The sequence below is a fragment of the Lycium barbarum genome, chromosome 2, assembly GCF_019175385.1.
Source record: "Lycium barbarum isolate Lr01 chromosome 2, ASM1917538v2, whole genome shotgun sequence".
NCBI classification, from domain to species: domain Eukaryota; kingdom Viridiplantae; phylum Streptophyta; class Magnoliopsida; order Solanales; family Solanaceae; genus Lycium; species Lycium barbarum.
The window spans coordinates 23,298,041-23,318,528 of NC_083338.1; positions in this window are offsets into that span (position 1 = coordinate 23,298,041).

Sequence of the window (20,488 nt, forward strand, 5' to 3'; positions counted from 1 at the left end):
CTAAGAAAAATCTAGTGGATTCTGGTATCTGATGCCCTCATTGGCGGCACCAGTGTCATCCCAGCGGAGCCACTGTTGCAGCGTGATGGCCGCCCATTTGGCCCAAACTATTGGGCGCTGTTGCAGCGCCGCTACCGTCATGGCGGTAACGGGCCTGTTATTTCATTAAGTGTGCATTAAATAAGCCCTTAGTCTATCATTTAATATCATTTTGAAAAATGAGCTCTTGGGGACTATTTTATAATGTTATTAGAGAAAACTCTTGGTGGTAAGTTTTGCTAACCCCTTTACTAATTCCTTGTTCCTAATTATCATAAATTCCTTCTTCCTTAGAAATTCCTTATTAATGGATGATGAAAGTGGGTTTTGATGAATGTTCTATCTAGGCTTATTAATGATAAAATTGATGGGGTTTATGCTAGATTTTGATGAATCTAAGGTTGTTAATCACTTATCTTCCATTATTAGAGTTGAATTCTTGAATCAAATAGTTAGGGTTTTATACCCAAATTTGGCGTTTTGCTTGGAATCAGAAATTAGGTCTATCCTTGAGTTAAATCAGCAATTAGTGGTTGAGTTATGATCACCTAGTGCTTAATTTGATATTTTGCTCTTGAATTTCCCGTTTTGACCTTGTGGGCTTTGCTTCCCCAAATTCTAAGGTTGGAATTGACCTAAATTGAATGATAGCAATATTAGTATCGTTCTTCATGATTTCTAATCTAGATTTCGAATATGTCTACACTTCGTTGATATTGAGGCTCAACGAAAAGGCAAGGCAAAAGAGTGATTTGTCGGTGTTGTTGTTCGACCATCCAGGTAGGTTATGGCTTACCCTTGGTGACAATTAGTGTAGCGAAGCATATATTTAGATGATATCATCGGAGAAATCATGTAAACCTTCGAGTATGAAGTTGGGTTGGATATTGTCTTAGGTTGGGCCCTGTTGCGTGATTAGGGCTAGCCACCCCGTTGTTTTATGACTTGATTGTTCTATTGTGTTAGATTGATGCCACGTGTTGTTAGTAGATATTGGAATCTGTTGTTTCATCTTGATTGTGATATTGTATTATCTTACAGGTTGATGTTGATACGAGGATAGAGTTTTATTTTACTTGTGTAGTCTATCCTGATATTGTTGGGGTACTCATGTTGGTACTTGTGACACTGATATTGTTGGCATACCCATGTTGGTACTTGTGGCACTGATATATTATTGGCGTACCCATGTTGGTACTTGTGACATTGATATGTTGTTGGTGTACCCCTGTTGGTACTTGTGATATTGATCAGATTATTGATGTTTACACATGCATTGCATGCATTCTTATCCATTCATGATACACTGTTGATATCTTGATGACACTTGATGAAACACAGCGATGAGCTGTGCTCGTTTCTTACTTGAGTGATATGAGAGTTCGATATTTGATGTTCGTTCCAGAATCTTGGATTGAGTGAGTGCATGGACTCCGCGAGTCCCCAAAGGTGGTGCCAGTGAGAACCCCCCATGGGCATAGATCCGGGCTCTCATCTGTCTGTTAGGAAAAGATCCGGGACGAGTGGCACTTAGACTTGGCGAGTCACTTTGGGTTATGCTACCGAGATGTCGATATTTCCGTCCGGAGTACATGTGTACATAACATTGGCATGGCATTACATTGCATTCATACATTATTGCATTGCATTGCATCACGACTTACTTTGAGATGATTTGGTGTTTATTTGTGATGTCGATTCGGATTTGACATATTAGGACTTGGCACATTTGGGATTAGATGCTTTACCTAGGCGATGGCATGTACTTGGCTTCAATTATGTTTGACTTATACTTGTTGGTTTATCTGTCTATCTTGCTTTATTGCCTGAATTATGCTAGCTATGCTTAGTCGGCCTGTGGTACCTACCAGTACCATTGTTTTGTACTGACCTAAGCTTGTTGCATTCTTTTATGGATATAGAGTATTAGACAGGTTCCACTCTTTCCCTCTGTGGCTGATTGGCGAAGCTGTTGTAGAGTCATCCCAAGGTAAGCACAATGACGGTCGCTGTCCGGATGTTCTTTCCATTACTTACTTGTCTTACTATTATTTTGAAATAGTTGCACTATGAGACATTGTCATCTTTCAGACTAGTAGTATTTAGTTAGTGCTCTTGTATGAATTACACCAGATCTATGGGGCTGTATTTAGTATTTCCGCACTTTATCTTATATGGATGATTTGAGACTTATTCTATATTTATTTCTTCCGCCTTTACTTAAATTGGTTATATTGGGATAAAGGTTTGCCTACCGAGGTGGGAAAGGTAGGTGCCTGCATGACTTAATGAAATTGGGTCATGTCAATATTTGTGTTTCTAATGGTTAAATTACGAAGAAGGCATTTGTTAATTTTTGATACAATTGAAAGTTTCCTGCATAGTGAGAACAATTTCATGCCCATTCGATACCCCTATTCCAACATAAGGAAGATGACTAGGAATTTCGAAGAGAAACTAGGCCAGAGAGGTTTTGGTTCAGTATATAAAGGCAAGCTTCGAAGTTGTCTTAATGTAGCAGTGAAAATATTGAGCAAGCACAGTGCTGATGGAAAAGACTTCATGAATGAGGTTGCCACGATCGAGGGGATTCGTCATATTAACGTAGTACAACTTATTGGCTATTGTGCTGAGAGATGTAAGCATGCCCTCGTATACGACTTCATGCCGAACGGATCACTTGAAAAGTATATCACACCTCGATAAGGAGGTCCTCTATTAAGTTGGGAAAGAAACTTTGAAATTGCTCTTAGAGTTGCTCGAGGTATCGAATATTGGCATCGACGTTGTGACATTCAAATTCAACATTTTGACATCAAGCGACACAACATACTTTTGGATGAGAATTTCATTCCAAAATTTTATGATTTTGGTGTTGCCAAATTATACCCCGAGGATAATAGTATCGTCACTCTAACAGCAACAAGGGGAACAATTGGTTATGTAGCTCCAGAGTTAATTAACAAAAGCATTGGTCACATATCTTATAAGGCAGATGTTTATAGCTTTAGAATGCTACTAATTGAGATGGTAGGCTTAAAAAGAAACTTGGTAGAAAGAGAGGGTACATCTAGCCAGTATTTCACACATCAGATTTATGATAACGGAATCTGATAACCTAATTCAACAAGGAAAAGGAATTTGAAATACTAGACGGGACACATGATGACAAAAAGGTCATAAAGAAGCTGAGTTTAGTTGCTTTGTGCTATGGTGTATCCAAATGAATCCACTTGATCGTCCCTCAATGACTAAAGTAGTGGAAATGCTTGAATATGAATTAAAAGCTTCACAAATGCCTCCCAGACCCTCTAAATCGCTGCAACCACATTTAGTGGAATTCAATCTGAGTTCTTTAATATGTCCAACTGAGTCTGTGAAGTTGCGACATCACATTATACACGTAATTTGTGTTGTTCTGAATAACATGGCGAGTCCATAACAAAAAAAAACTCTTTAAAAATAAAGTTTGTGACAGATCGATCCATAACAATTTGTGACGGACATATATCACAAGCGTTTAACAGTGTGATGGATGAAACATGTAATCTGAAGTGATTAGTATAAAGAAGTGATAGTGCAGGTTTAAGAATTTTTTTTTTTTACTTATTTACTTATCATTTATTATTATGGTTATTTATTAATTCTTTAGTTTATTAAGAAAATAAATCTTTGATAAAATATTATTAAATAGTAATACTAGTAAATGTATAGAAAAATAATAAAAATTAGTTTCGTGAAAGATTCATGTGACGGATTGGGTGTCGCGAAATTTGTGACAGTACAATCCATTCCTAATATGTCATAATTTTTGACATATTTAACCTATAATATTTAAATATTTTCTGAAGGATTAATCAAAAATGTGTTCTCTCTAATTGTAATATGGACCTTTGACCAAAAATTAGTCAAAAAACTTGACATGATAATTCAATCCATTACAAACAATTTGAAGCTCGGGAATGTGGTGCCTAATATTCCATCACACAATGGAATGTGCGATGAATTTTTTGTGCCCATCTACGCGCCTGCCCAACCGACTATAGCGCGGCGCGGTATAGTAAAATAATGCAATACACATATATATAGAATGGATGAGATCCCAAATAAAAGCTATGACTCTATCAGAGTGATGTAAGGTCGGTAAACCTCCGATTTCTATTATGGAATCATCATCATCGCTATAGCTCACCTTGAAAGGAAAACTACCAAAGATGAGCTCGACAACAATGAACAAGATCAATAGTCATGAAACAAAGATCAATAATATCATAAGAACATCAAGAACTATAAGCTTTGATATTTCTAGAAATGAATTTACCATCATCATGAAGAACATTTATCAATAATATCATAAGAACCTTAAGAATCATGAGCTTCTAGCATTTTTAGGAATAAGGATATTATGGATAGTGTGTGTAGGTTAACAATAAAGGAACCATGCCTTAAGAAAGAAAAGGGTTAGCCTTAACATACCTTGTCATCTCCTTAACTACTTAATGCTTATCCTTCCGAACTTGAAAATCTACATTCAAGATAATTTATACCAAGGTCAAGACATTGAAACTCTCATAAGATCAAACTAGACCAATAAATAAGCAAACGAAAATCGGACAGCATTTTATTTATATCTTCTACTTCCGCCAATCCGGCAAACAATACCCAAACATCAGTAACAATGTCAACAATAACATAATCAAGAGATTAAATTCAAACTAGACTCAAATCCACCCAAAACTTCCTTTCGAATTCCATCTATAGCCAACAACTACCACATAATACTTTATAATCTTCCTTCCATAACTATTTTCACTTATAAGACTTGTTTAACCTTAAATCAACTCAACATAAGAAATAAAATGAAAAACATACCTTATACTTGAAGAAGTTAAACTCACACAACTTGTTTCAAGACAAAGTCCATCACAACTCCAAGTATAAGCAAGAACAATCATCTTTTATAAACTAGTTGCGGATTTGAAGCTTGATCTTATCTTGTGATGGCATGGGATGATTTGGAGTATTTGTGTCACGCCCCGCACCATGGCTTGGGCGAAACACAGCACTCGGTGCCTTACTGCATGTGATCGAGCGGACCACCTGGCTTGCTGAATCATCATGAGGCGTACATGAGCGGAATGTAACATGAAACATGATGGGCTTTAAGAAAATACATGAAGTCACAATAATTTATAAAATACTCATTTAAGAACATAAATGCAGAAATACCATGAATCAAGCCAAAGATGGCTAAACAACTCTGAATATCTGACTGGTCTAATCTATGAAACCTCTATCATGAGTCTGAAATGGAAATCATACTTGCTGGGACAAGGCCCCCAGCATACCTTTAATGCATAACTACTATAGGATAAATGTCTAACTAAACCCCGAGGGAGATAGGGCTCACCAATAGGCTGATACGAGCACGTACTACGGAGTAAATGCGTCATCCTGTAAATCCATACCTGCATCGTGAAATGCAGGCCTCCGGGCAATAAAAGGGGCATCAACACATTGAATGTACTGGTATGTAAAGCAACTGAATGAAATAACATGGGACATGGAAGTAACATCATAAAACAGAAATTGAAACTCAAGTCTTGTCATGAACATGAATACATATAGATATAACATGAGTAAACCATTATTAGTAGGGAGAGCATAAATATAACCGACAACATGGTTTTGGTACTTGCACGCTACCAGCAGAGCTCCTATACCTTGTCAGGATATGAGATATAAGTATAACATGAAAGGATCCAATCATTATTAAGGAATCGTCCTAAATTTGAGTGGAGCGATCCTCATCATACGGTGGCTAACGTAGTTTCATGCTACGTGAAGCCTTTTCAGTAATTTGCAACTCCCAAAAAAAACATGAACATAGAAAATAGGTGGCACTTGCTGCCCATGGTTTTCATAAATCATAACTTGCATGTACATGAATATCACTTCAAAGTATTCTTGCATAAAAACGTGTGAAGCATGTAGAGTATTTTCTTGAAAATTAACATAATAAATTATAACTTGCAAGTAAGAACCCATGGAATGCAAAGTATGAGGTTTCACGGATTACAGACAGATTCTCAATAATCCTAATTAAATATCAAGAACTCAATAATGGATTAATAATATTTCGACACTTAGTAAGCATGGTAGATCGACCTAGGGTTATCATGAGCATGGTTAAAAATCCTAGTTTTCGTATAACCTCATATTTTATGGAAGAAGTGGCATAGGGAATAACAAGGATGTTCCCACACATAGATAGTAACCCTACACACCTGGTAATGCTCTGAACTCGTAATAAAATCTGAACTTTGTAGAAGAATCACAAAGCTTTAGTCCTGAATCCTTTAAATGAGTTTTCTTGAAAACTCTAGGCTCAAAAGGATGAATTCTTGTTGAGGAATCATGGATACATGTTAGAATTAACTTGGGATGGCTTGGAATAACTTACCTTGGTGAATTTCAATGGATGGAGGAGAAGATTTTGTCCTAGGGCTGGAGGGAATGTGAAAAGTGAAAAATAGAACTGAACCTCCGTATTTATAGGTTCTGGCCGACGCGGGAGAAGTACGGCCTCAATGTGCATCCCGTATTTCAAAGTATGGCTCATAAATCATGGTCGTACATTGGGTCAACTTTCCAGTGATAATTTAATTTTGACGGGGGAAGTACAGGCTCAAGGTACGTCCCATACTTCAAAGTACTACCCGTACTTTTTTGCCTGTACTTAGGTTAAAAGGTCTCAGTGCACTCTGCCAGTTCCCCTCTATGTCCGCCCACCGTTGTACGACCCGTACTTTGGTCGTAAAACGTACAATTGACGTCCTGAGGCCAAATTTTCCAATTCTAACACTTTTGTCTTAGTTTCTAAGTCCCGAATCATGAATGTAAGTTGGTCAGGGCTACGACGTGTTACAATATCTCCCCCTTGGGATCATTCTTCCTCAAAGGATGGGTCATGGTTAAGAATAGAACTGGGCATTGCTTGAGTACATAAGTGTTACACCTCGTACTTCCAGATGAACATTTTCTAAGTTTAAGTACAAGTACGTGGAATTATGATCAAGATGAGCCGTCTTTCAGGTTTAAGGAATGGTATAATTATTAGGTATACTTATGGAAAAAGTGATATATGAGGAGTACCAGGAAGTCTCATGACCAAATAAAGTTGAAGAAATAAGCTATTGATACCTAGGATTTTATGGAAAATATGAGGGGCAATTTTTGGTCCAACTTTGAGAAAGAATATCTTTTAGTATATGAGAAGTTTTGAAGAAAAGCAAAAGCCTAAGACAAAGTTTGTTGAGTCTAGTTTCCAACGCAAACAACCGCTCATCGATTCGACATCGGAGTAGAGAATTATGGACGTTGCAAATTAGGCTGAGAGAGCAAAAACGCATGCTACAGTAACTGTCGTGCTACAGTAGTCGCGCTGCTAAGTAACTGCTATAGTAACTGCTACAATGCCAAACCGACTTTGGGACCTTATAAAAGGGGTTTTACCCCTCATTTTTCATCCAAAAACACCTCTCAAAATCTCTTAAACTTTCTAGAGAGTTCTCCCAACCTTTCCTCCACAAAATTTTAACGCGATTTAAGTATAATCTCCGGATTTAAGTTCGCACAGCGCGTAGTTGCGATCATACTATCGTATTACGGTGAATCCTAGTTGGAATTCAAGGCAAATATTGGAGATATCACGGTACTAGCGAGAATAAGGTATGAATCTCTCCTTATTGATATGGATATAAGTTTATTTACGGAAGTAGAGTTGTTGAATAAGTGTATAATGGATTTGTTGGTGGAAAAATTGGACAAATGTCGTGTGGAATATTTAATGAAATATATTGGTATTGATAATATTGTGGTAGATGTTGGTATTGTTGTTCTTGTTGTTAGTTGCTGGATTATGGTTTCGGGTTAGGCATATAAACAGGGGAGATGCTGCTCGAATTTCGGCAGATTTTAATTAAAGGCTTAAGACAAGTGTATGATGGTGAGCCTAATAATAGTATGAACGGTTTTATATGTAGATTACAAGCCAGGAGCTAAGTGGGAAGGTCAAGGAGCAAGATTCTAGGTATGTTAAGGCTAAACCTTTTTTTCTTAAGGCATGATTCCTTTGTTGTGAACCTATATATGGCATCTTCAATAAAGTCATTTCTAAAAGTACCAAAGCTTACAGTTCTCGATGTTCTGGTGATATCCTTGAGCTTGTTTCATGGCTATTGATGTTATTCATTAATGTTGATATCATCTTATGACTTTGTTCCTTCAAGGTTAGACGTGTTCATGATGACAGTTCTATAATAATAATCCAATGAGTTTAGGAACAGGTTCTTGAGGAATGTTTTATAGGACATGAATAGAGTGCTAGCAGAGGATCTCTAATGAGGTATTTAATGTTCGAAGAGAGGTTCATGTTGTATCTTAGGAATTAGTTACAGTTTAGTCAAGTGGGAAGAAGTACTAACAGCCTGAGCTGTGCTTATAAGTCTTATGTGATTATGTAGACCCTATGGGTTAAGTGATGACCACGAAAAGTGTGTAGAGATTACTTGTAGAAGTTAAGTTACGATGTTGATTATAATTACCACTGGTCTACGACCAGTCGGGCAGATGTTACCACCGTGCTACGGCCGGTTAGGCAGATATATGTATTTACACTGGTCTACGACCAGTTGGGAAGATGTATATATTTACCACTGGACTGTAGCCAGTCGGGCAGTTACCACCCTGCTACGGCCGGTCGGGCAGTTACCGCTGATCAGTCGGGCAGTTGCACTATACCGTCGCGCCATAATCGGACGGGCAGTTATTACCACTGGACTGCAGCCGGTTGGACAGTTACCACTTATCAGTTGGGCAGTTAGTATAGGATGATTAGTAGGATAAAGGCACAGTACTGTACATAGATATGGTTAAGCATGCGAGAATATAGAGAGACATGTATTATATATGGATCGGGTTGCACACCGCAACGTATGTTCGGATAATGTTTGATGATAAGTTAACCAGGGCCATGGTAGGGTATACAGACCTAGTAAAGATTACAAGAAGATGAAGAGGTATGTATACATATGCTAGATTTCCATCGGTAGTTTAGAAATGCCAGGTTGATTCTTATTCTTCTCATCTTTAGTAAATGGCTATTTTTTTGCACTTTCCGCCTTGCATACTCGGTACATTAATCGTACTGACGTCCCTTCTTCTGGACACTGCATTTCATGCCCACAGGTCTTGAGATACAACTTGACGGATCTTTCAGTAAGGATACCAGCTCAGCAGGTAGAGTCGTGGCACTCCACTTGCTTCGGAGTTTCCCTGTGAGTCAGCATGGCTGCATATGCATTTGCATGAGTATAGCGGGGCCCTGTTCCGGCTACTTTATTTAATGTCATGTACTCCTGTAGAGGCTCGTAAACAGATATGCACAGTTAGATGTTTTGTGATCATCTCGACTTACACTATGTTGTATCATTATTATGGATAGCCTTATCGGCATATGCACTCGAGAATTAATTTGAAGACGTAAGTATGTGATCTTTTGGGCTTGTGCCCCTATGGTTTATGGTACCTTGGTCTTATGTTGCCTTTCGAGGTACAGAAAACGTGGGTTATAAGTTGGTTCGGTTCTCGTAAGGTGCCGAGTGCCAGTCACACCTTAACAAGGTTGGGTGTGACAATAAGCGTGAAGAAAACATTACATGAAACTGGAGACTGAATTATCATGACATGGTTACATGGAAACATGAATAATGAAGCATGACTGATGAATGCTTGGATGAAGGTGGAACATGAGACATGGATACATAAGGTTCATGACAAGGATACAGAGGTTAGTTACTTCGGACCTTCCCCTCTGGTTCGTCAAACAAGTACGGATACTTGGATTTCATATCTTCTTCGGCTTTCTATATAGCTTTTTCAACTTTCTGACTCCTCCATGAGACTTTAACTGAGGCAACTGCCTTAGTTCTCAACTTGTGAACCTGACGATCAAGAATGGCTACGAGAATCTTTTCATAGGTTATAGCATCAGCAGGGACAACCAATGATGGGTCTTCTACATACTTTCTCAACATGGATACATGAAACACTAGATGTACAACGGCAAACTCTTGGGGGAACTCAAGTTCATAAGCTACTCGAACGAACTTTCATAGAATTTTGTAAGGTCCAATATCTGGGACTGAGTTTTCTCTTCTTGCCAAATCTCATAACACATTTCATAAGCGGAATCTTAAGGAATACCCAATCATTAACTTGAAATTCAAAGTCCTTTCGCCTCACATCTGTGTAGGAGTTCTGGTGACTCTGAGCCATTTTCAAAAGCTCTTGAATCAGCTTGACTTTCTCCATAGCCTAATAGACCAAATCTGGTCCTAACAACTCTGCTTCACCAACTTCGAACCAACCAATTGGTGATCTACACCTTCGCCCATACAAAGCTTCAAAGGATGCCATCCCAATGCTAGCATGATAACTGTTATTATAAGAAATGTCAATGAGAGGTAAGTGTTCATCCCAATTACCTTTCAAATCTAGGACACATGCTCTCAACATGTCCTCAAGATTCTGAATAGTACGCTCTGCCTGACCATCTGTCTACGGATGAAAATATTTGTTGAGGTTCACCTTGGTACCCAATCCTTTCTGAAAGGATTTCTAGAAGTTTGTTGTGAACTGCGCACCACGATCTGAAATAATAGACACTGGGGTCCCATGCAATCTAACAATTTCATTAACATACAATTTTCCATAGTCTTCGGCTGAATCTATGGTCTTGACTGGCAGAAAGTGCGCCGACTTATTGAGTCGGTCAACGATCACCCAAATAGAGTCATGCCGCCTAGATGGATGAGGTAAACCTGATACAAAGTCCATATTTATCATTTCCCATTTCCAGACAGGAATATCAATATTCTGAGCCAAGCCACGAGGCCTTTGGTGTACGTCTTTCACTTACTGACAATTCAGACACTTAGCTACAAAATCTGCTACATTCTTCTTCATATAATTCAACCAATAAATCTCCTCAAGATCATGATACATCTTAGTGGAACCTGGGTGAATGGAATACCTAGATTTGTTATCCTCTGACATGATTCTCTTTCTGAGTCCATCTACATTTGGAACACATAATCTGCCTCAGTACCTCAAGGTACCATCATCGTCCCTTTGTTCAAGAGTGGTTGTATTATTCTTGTGAATCCCCTCTTTTAGCTGCAACAAGTATGTATCCTTATATTGTTTCTCTTTAACTTCAAAGAGTAAGGAGAAAAGAGCTCTATTCTGAACAACCACCTCGCCATCCTCGGAGTCCAAAAGTCGAACTCCAAGACTAGCCAAACAGTGAACTTCCCTTGTCATAACTCTCTTATCTGAATCAACGTGGGCTAAACTTCCTATGGAACGCCGACTAAGTGCATCGGCTACTACGTTCGCCTTCCCTGGATGATAGAGGATATCCACATCATAATCCTTAAGCAATTCGAGCCATTTTCTCTGCCTAAGATGCAACTCTCTTTGCTTGAAAATATACTACAGGATTTTATGACCTGTGAAAATATCAACATGCACTCCATACAAATAATGACACCATATTTCAAATGCAAAAACCACGGCTGCCAACTCTAAGTCATGAGTCGGATAATTCTTTTCATGAGTCTTAAGCTGTCTAGACGCATAAGCAACAACCCTACCATGATGCATTAAGGAACATCCGAGACTAAGTCCCAAAGCATCACAATAAACCACGAAACCTTCGGTTCCTTCTGGTAGTGTCAAAACTGGAGCAGGAGTCAATTTCTTGTTCAACTCTTCGAAACTCTACTCACATGCATCTGACCGTTAAAACTTAACCTTTTTCTAAGTCAACTTAGTCAACGGAGCAGAAATAGAGGAAAATCCTTTTACGAAAAATATATAATAGCCTGCAAGACCAAAGAATCTTCTGATATTAGAAACTGAAGTGGGTCTAGCCAATTTCTTATGGCATCAATCTTCTGAGAATCAACTTTAACACCTTCACCTGAGATCACATGGTTTGAGAATGCCACTGACTTAAGCCAAAACTCACACTTTGAAATTTTTGTAAAAAGTTCGTGATTTTTAAGAGTCTGCAACATTATTCAGAGATGTTCTGCATGATCAGCCTCACTACGGTAATACACCAAAATATCATCATTGAATACAATGACGAATAGATCAAGGTAATACTTGAAGACCCTGTTCATAAGGCCCATGAAAGCAGCTGACGCATTTGTCAACCCAAACGACATGACTAGAAATTCAAAGTGACCGTAACGGGTTCTAAAAACGGTCTTTAGAATATTGACTTCCTTAACCTTTAACTGATGGTAGCCTAATCTGAGGTCAATCTTGGAGTAACATTGGGCACCCTAAAGTTGGTCAAATAAGTCATCTATCCTGGGAAGAGGTTACCTGTTCTTAATGGTGACTTTGTTCAACTAGCGGTAGTCTATACACATACGCAAGGATCCATCTTTCTTTCAGACAAACAAGACCGGTGTGCTTCAAGGTGAAACACTTGGTCTAATAAATCCCTTGTATCAATTCCAAAGTCGATCTCCCTGTCAGGAGGGACTCTAGGAAGATCTTCTGGGAAGACCTCGAGAAATTCATTGTCGACTGGTACGGACTGGAGAGTTAGGGTTTGGGCATCTGAATCTTTCACTCGAACTAAATGGTATATATAACCCTTGGAAATCATTTTTCTGACTCTTAAATAGGAAATAAACCTACCCCTGGGTACCACTGAATTACCTTTCCACTCTATAACTGGCTCATTAGGAAACTCTATTTTCACTACTTTGGTGCTACAACATAATGTGGCATAACATGAAGCCAACCAATCCGTACCTATGATTACATCGAATTCTACCATCTCTAGCTCTGCTAAGTTAGCTATGGTTCTATGGTGATAGACTAAAGCTGGTCAGCCCCTATAAATACACCCAGCTATGACTCACTCACCCACTGGGGTGGACACCTCAAAGGGTTCATGCAATTTTTCTGGTTCAATCCCAAATCTCTTAGAATAAATGGGGTTATATAAGATAAAGTAAATCCTGGGTCAATAGGGCATAGATGTTAAAAGTGAAAATTGTTAGTCTACCTATGACAACATCTGCACGAGCTTCTGTATCCTGACAACCTGTCAATGCATACAAACGGTTTCGTCCTCCGCCTGCGTTCCCACACTTAGCTGCATTGTGCCCCTCCTGGGCCTAGTTGTTACAAGGAGCTGCAGAATGTGTGTACTGCACCATGTTACCTCCAGTACCTTGACTAGCTGATGAACAATTTCGCTGAATATGGCTCTTCTGGCCACAACCCTAGCACGTATCCGTACCCATACGACATTCACCCGGGTGTCTCTTACCACACTTGTTGCAACTCGGAATATCGTATGTCTTCTGCCCCCACTAGGCTGAGAATAAGACCTTGATGGTCTGAAACTCTGCCTCTTATCATTTCGAAACGTTGAGACTGGCTCACTTTCTGTGGATGGAGAAGGTCCTACTGACCTGTTCTTAAAGAACTTCATGTTCTCATTACCGCTGAACTGTTTGGTAGACTTAACCCTCTTGTTGAACTCTTTGTCTTTCTCTTTTTGCAAGGTTTCCTCCTCCTTTAGTCTTTTCTCATTCCCCTGTATGAAATCAACCATCTTGGAGATAGTCATCTCCTTGTTTTATGAAGCAATATTAGCCCCATCGTACAAATGGGGATCAAGACCATAAAAAACCTCCTTATTCTTCCCCTCATGTCCGGTATCATAAGTGGAGCATGCTTAGCTAGACTAACAAATTCCAAATAGTAGTCCTGAACTGACCTGCCATTCTGCTTAAGCTTCAAAAATTTCTCAGCCTTAGCTTCTCTGACTTCTATTGGCAAGAAGTGGCCTAGGAATGCGCTTGCAAATTCATCCCATATAGCATCCAGCGCATCCTCTCCTCGGGACAAATCCCAAGATTCATACCAAGTGATAGCAATGCCCTGCAGCTGATGAGCTCCAAACGTAGCTGCCTCAATCTCCGTGACAGTCATAACCCTAAAGATTTTCTGGAGGGCATCAATGTAATCCTGAGGGTCCTCGTCTTTCTTTGTCCCCGTGAAGACTGGTGGATTCATCCTGAGAAAGAGATTAGTCTTAGGAGACTCTCCATTATTCCCTGAATATGACCCAGATTCCTGACTCTGGGCCTGAGCTGCTACCAACTGAGTGAGCATGCATGTTAACAGCGCTTCTAACATCAGTATCATTAGTTCTGGGTAGAGGAACTGGAGTCTCTACTGGAGTAGTAGTCGTGGGTGGCGTAGTCTCTGGCAGATGTGTCTGATCCATAGTGGCTCAAATAGCCTCTGTCCTTGCAGTATTAGCAACCACCCTTTGACTGTTATAAGTTTTCCTATTTGCAAGCATGATTCTGAAAATACGTACACGCAAGAATTAGAAAGGCATCCTGAGAGTACTGCTCTAACTGCACGATCTAGAGTATGAAAGAAGTGAGACAATCATAAATGTCTTGGTGGTCAACTGCTTATATGTATATGGCCCTCACACATATAAAAGTGACCCCACTGGATACGGTTTCATAGACTCCCTAAGATATTTGAACCTTGGGCTTTGATACCAAGCTTTGTCACGCCCTGAACTATGGCCTGGGAGAAATACAACACTCGGTGCCTTACCGCATGTGACTGAGCAGACCACCTGGCTTGCTGAATCATCATGAGGCATATATGAGCGGACTGTAACATAAGACATGATGGGCTTTAAGAAAACACATGAAGTCATAATAACTTATAAAATACTCGTTTAAGAACATGAATCCGGAAATAACATGAATCAAGCCAAAGATGGCTAAATAACTCAGAATATCTAACATAATGTAATTGACTGGTCTAATCTATGAAACTTCTATCATGAGTCTGAACTGGAAATCATACTTGCTGGGACAAGGCCCCCAACATACCTTTAATGCATAACTACTATAGGATAAATGTCTGACTAAACCCCAAAGGAGATGGGGCTCACCAATAGGCTGATACGAGTGCGTCCTACTGAGCAGATGCGTCGTCCTGTAAATCCATACCTGCATCGTGAAATGCAGGCCCCCGGGCAATAAAAAGGGTGTCTGCACATTGAATTTACTGATATGTAAAGCAACTGAATGAAAGAACATGGGACATGGAAATAACATCATAAAACTGAAACTGAAACTGAAGTCTGGTCATGAACATGAATACATATAGATATAACATGAGTAAAACATTATGAGTAGGGAGAGCATAAATATAACCGACAACGCGGTTCTGGTACTTCCACCCTACCAGTAGAGCTCTCATACCTTGCCAGGGATATGAGATATAAGTATAACATGAAAGGATCCAATAATTATTAAGGAATCGTCCTAAATATGAGTGGAGCGATCCTCATCCTACTGTGGCTAACGTAGTTTCAGGCTGCTTGAAGCCTTCTCAGTAATTTGTGCAACCCCAAAAAAAAAAAACATGAACATAGAAAATAGGTGCCACTTGCTGCCTATGGTTTTCATAGATCATAACTTGCATGTACATGAATATCACTTCAAAGTATTCTTGCATAAAAACGTGTGAAGCATGTAGAGCATTTTATTGAAAATTAAGATAATAAATTATAACTTGCATGTAAGAACCTGGAATGCAAAGTATGCGTTTTCACGGATTACGGATAGATTCTCAATAATCATAATTAAATATCAAGAACTCAATAATGGATTAATAATACTTCGACACTTAGTATAGTATATCGACCTAGGGTTATCATGAGCATGGTTAAAAATCCTAGTTTTCGTATAACTTCATATTTTATGGAAGAAGTGGCGTGGGGAAGAACAAGAATGTTCCCACATATAGATAGTAACCCTACACACCTGGTAATGCTCCGAACTCGTAATAAAATCTGAACTTTGTAGAAGAATCCCAAAGCTTTAGTCTTGAATCTTTTAAATGAGTTTTCTTGAAAACTCTAGGCTCAAAAAGATGAATTCTTGTTTAGGAATCATGGATACATGTTTGAATTAACTTGTTATGGCATGGAATAACTTACCTTAGTGAATTTCAATGGATGGAGGAGAAGATTCCGTCCTAGGGCTGAAGGGAATGTGAAATCTGAAAAATAGAACCGAACCCCCGTATTTATAGTTTTCGGCCAATGCGTGAGAAATACAGCCTCAATGTACGTTCTGTACTTCCAATTACGGCCCGTACATCGTGGCCGTACATTGGTTCAACTTTCCAGTGATAATTTAATTTCGGCAGGGGAAGTACGGGCTCAAGGTACGTCCCGTACTTTTCTGCCCGTACTTGGGTTAAAAGGTCTCAGTGCTCTCTGCCAGTTCCCCTCTATGTACGCCCGCCATTGTACGTGTCACGACCCGACTAGGGGCCATGACGGGTACCCGGGGCTAACCACCGAGCACCGCTCATACCATTACCCATCGTAAACACCAAGCGTTCATTCATTAATCTTATACTCAAATCATAGGAAAAACCCCCTTTCACTTCGAAACATAATTACCTTTATATACATAAGCCCTTCGGCTATCAAAATAATGTACATACAATAAGGACATCCTGAGACCATACTACCCACACATACGTATCTACGATCCTCTACTAGAGTATTAGACATAGGGACGGGACAAGACCCCGTCATGCCCAAAACATATATATACACAAAAGAATAAATCAATGGCACCTCCGGAATAATGGGGTGCTATCAAAGTCTGCAAGTAGCTCCTACGAGTCTGGATTGCCTCCCTGCCTACCTGTAGGCATGAACACGGCGTCCAAAGAAAACGGGCGTCAGTACGAACATTGTACAGATTTTGTAAGGCATGAATGAAATGAATATAATAGAGAAATCATGAGACATAAGATGAAGATATCACCTGCTTAACCTTTCAGAATGGATGTATTTCATACATATACCATATATAATCGTATTACATATATCATCTTAGCACATACATCCCTTTATCATATATATACCATCATCGTTAACTCGCGTCGGGGTAACCATCACATGCCGCCCACTAGTGGTGTCGTGCTTGGCCCTCTAGGCTCGGTGTAAATATAGCAGCCCGCCTTAGCGGTGACATGCCCGGCCCTCTAGGCACGGTGTAATCGTATGCAGCCCGCCTTCGCGGTGACATGCCCGGCCATTTAGGCACGGTAGAATCGCATCGTCATGTACCCATCGTAAACTTAACATTATCATACATTGCATAGGCATATAATAAGCTTAGCATCATTATACATTTATCATCAAAACATACATTAGAACTGGAAGGAAACTATGGTTATGTCGGGGTGACATAAGGTCGTTGTTATACCCCATTTTAACCGGGTTGAAGCGGAGTACAACATATTGGAGACTCCTAAATTGCTTGTTTAAAGAGTCGCCACCTAATTGATTTTTATACGGTGAATTAGGACACCTAATTATTAACTAAGGTAAAGTTAAAACTAAACCTCTGTTAATGGTCTGTTTAACCAGTGTGATTCTAGGTAAGGGTTCTATATCATCCTAAAGGGAAGGGGTTAGGCATCCTTTAGAATCCGTTAAATACGGTTATCCGGCCAAACTTAGGTTAATTAATCAATATTGGATATAGTATCAAATTTTAAGAGAAAATAGTTTATGCAGATAAGACTTGTAAAATATAGCAATTTACGCAAAAAAAAAAAAAAAAAAAAGAGGATTTTAAATATCATTTTATAAAAAGAAAGACTTCAAGTAATAAGGTTGTCAAAATGGGACTAGTAATTCGCATAAGAGGGAATTTTAGAATGCTATTTGAAATAGAAGTTTATAAAAGTTGCTAAGATTTAAATAAAATACTAAATAAAACTTATGAAAAAATAAAGATAATAATTTGCATAAAAGGAGACTTCAAATGCCATAAAATTTATAAATATTATTAAGGTTGGAATATAGGAAAAAGTGCTGTTTAAAATGAAATTTGTAGAAAATGTAATAATTTGCGTAAAAGAAACTGCAAATATCATACGAAAATAACTTATAAATGTCGCAAAGATTTTAATTAATGATACTAATAGAACTTGCATGAAATGTATAAGCAAAAAGAAAACGCGAGTTTGCGTAATGTTTTAACAAATATTTGAAACAAACTAAACGATGATGTATTGATTGACTTTCGCGTTTTGGAAGTTCAAAAATGTTCTTTAATTTCTATTTGCGTGTTAATGATGTTTCGAAATTCTCAAGATAATAATATGTGAATCCTTTAATTTAGAACACATATATGGCCATGTCATTTATTTTGCAAATTGATCATTTTAAATAAAAAGCGTGAAGAGAAGGAAATAGTTTGTAAAATTAATTGTTAGTTCTTTCCTAAGTTGACTACCCATAACTAAGACTAGTCCACTACTTCATCTAAAGTTCATCTAAATTAAGAAAATAACACACAAAAAAAGTTAGTCATACAATTCAAATTAAATACACAAATATAAACAGATGAATATGTAATTTAAATGGGCTCGGCCCATTTTTTAGATAGGTGTTCGCTGTGTGGCTACTGCTGGGCTTCGGCCCAGCAGATCCTTTTACGACTGGGCTGCTGTTAAATGGATCTGGCCCATTGCTGCGAACACTGTTCCTGTTATATGGGCCTCGGCCCAGAATTCTTATTTTTTGCTGATTGGGAGCTGATTTGAGAAGACTGAGTTGGGCTTTTAGCCCAACAGAGAATGCAGGAGAAGAGCGAGTCTGAGGGACTCGCAAGCGATAACCATGCATAAAATAAAAGGAGAAGGATTAGTATACGATCAGCAAGATTAAACGTACATAGATACAAAATTCAAAGCAACTCCACAAATTGTGTATATGTTATATATATACCTAGGTATATTTGTGAAATGAAAGAAATTCATCTAAAATGACAACATTGTAAAGATGGAAGACATATCCCAAACCCAAGCATATCACAGCGATAAAAAAGAATGAAATATGCCCAGGCGAAGTACCATACGGTTAATCACAAACCCAATAAAATCAATTGAAACACGGATGCAAAGGAGAGCCCAATATGGCAAAATAAGGAGTTAATGCCCAAATCAAAAGATTTTACAGTTTGAAATTCTGAATCCTTACGAGTGATATTCATGTCTATACTAAATATACCAGTTTTATATATGTAAGATGTACAAAAGATATAACGGGATCACAAGGGTACAACAATGAGCAATTTTGACAACGCCAAACTGACTGTGGATAGACAGCAGTTCAGAATAAGGCTTCAAAGTCATTTGTAAAGAGTCCTATGGAAGCATAAACAAAACATCAAACTACCAGATCAGTATGCAACAAATAAACCATTATAGCACTCTTTGATATTATTTTTAGTCACATTTAGTAAGACCTAATGACCTTAATCTTCACAAGATCAAAACAAAGTATCATGCGAGATCACATAATTTTCTAACTCATACAATGTCCTTGAAGGCACAAGCGAATTTAAGTTCAACAAGAATGATCATATGGCATAAAACTTATTATTTCATCAAGCAAAGCAGATCAGGTGACCTTCCAGATTTAGTAGAATATGCGAGATTATATTGAAAACCGATTTTCTGGGATTTTCTGGTTATTTGAACTAATATTAACTAGATGGCAAGAGTTTCCTGCCCAGGAAAACAAGGCATACAGGGGGGGGGCATACAAAATGAATACTAAACTGCCATCACCAATACTAATGCATTACAGCCCACTACATATTTCAAATAAGTTCACCAGCACACTCTTGAAGGTTTAGGATCATATGTCTTCTAAACTTAAACATTTACTATAAACATAACATACTTAGGTACAATATACTTAAACTATTAATCAAAAACTGTGAACATTAAAGGGCAATGATAACCAGAAACTTCAACAGGGCAACAAATAAGGAGGAAGCAAGCAACTTGAAACAGATTCTGAAAGGGAGATTAATCAGCTCATCAGACTAGTTGACCATTTTAAAATACATACACTGAAGCCGGAAACAGGGGATTCACAACCATCCTTATTGATTTAAATCTTAGGGAAAACTTATCCTAAGTTAAACCAACAATTAGCTGAACTTATCCAGTAAACTACAGATTTAATGTTAAAACAAACATGGTTGAATGAGCCTGATCAGGTACAATTTTAAATAGAAATGATCATATAATATACAATTAACAATTTTGTCGACAAAGGACTTTAAACAGTATTTCAGGACTTAAATAAGGCATTGATGCAGGTTTGCAGACTGTGAAGCAACGCACCACACAAAATTTCAGTATATCAAACATATGGGTCACAAATGATCTTGAACTTAACAAGATGAAAACATATCTTTAGATATTGGAAATC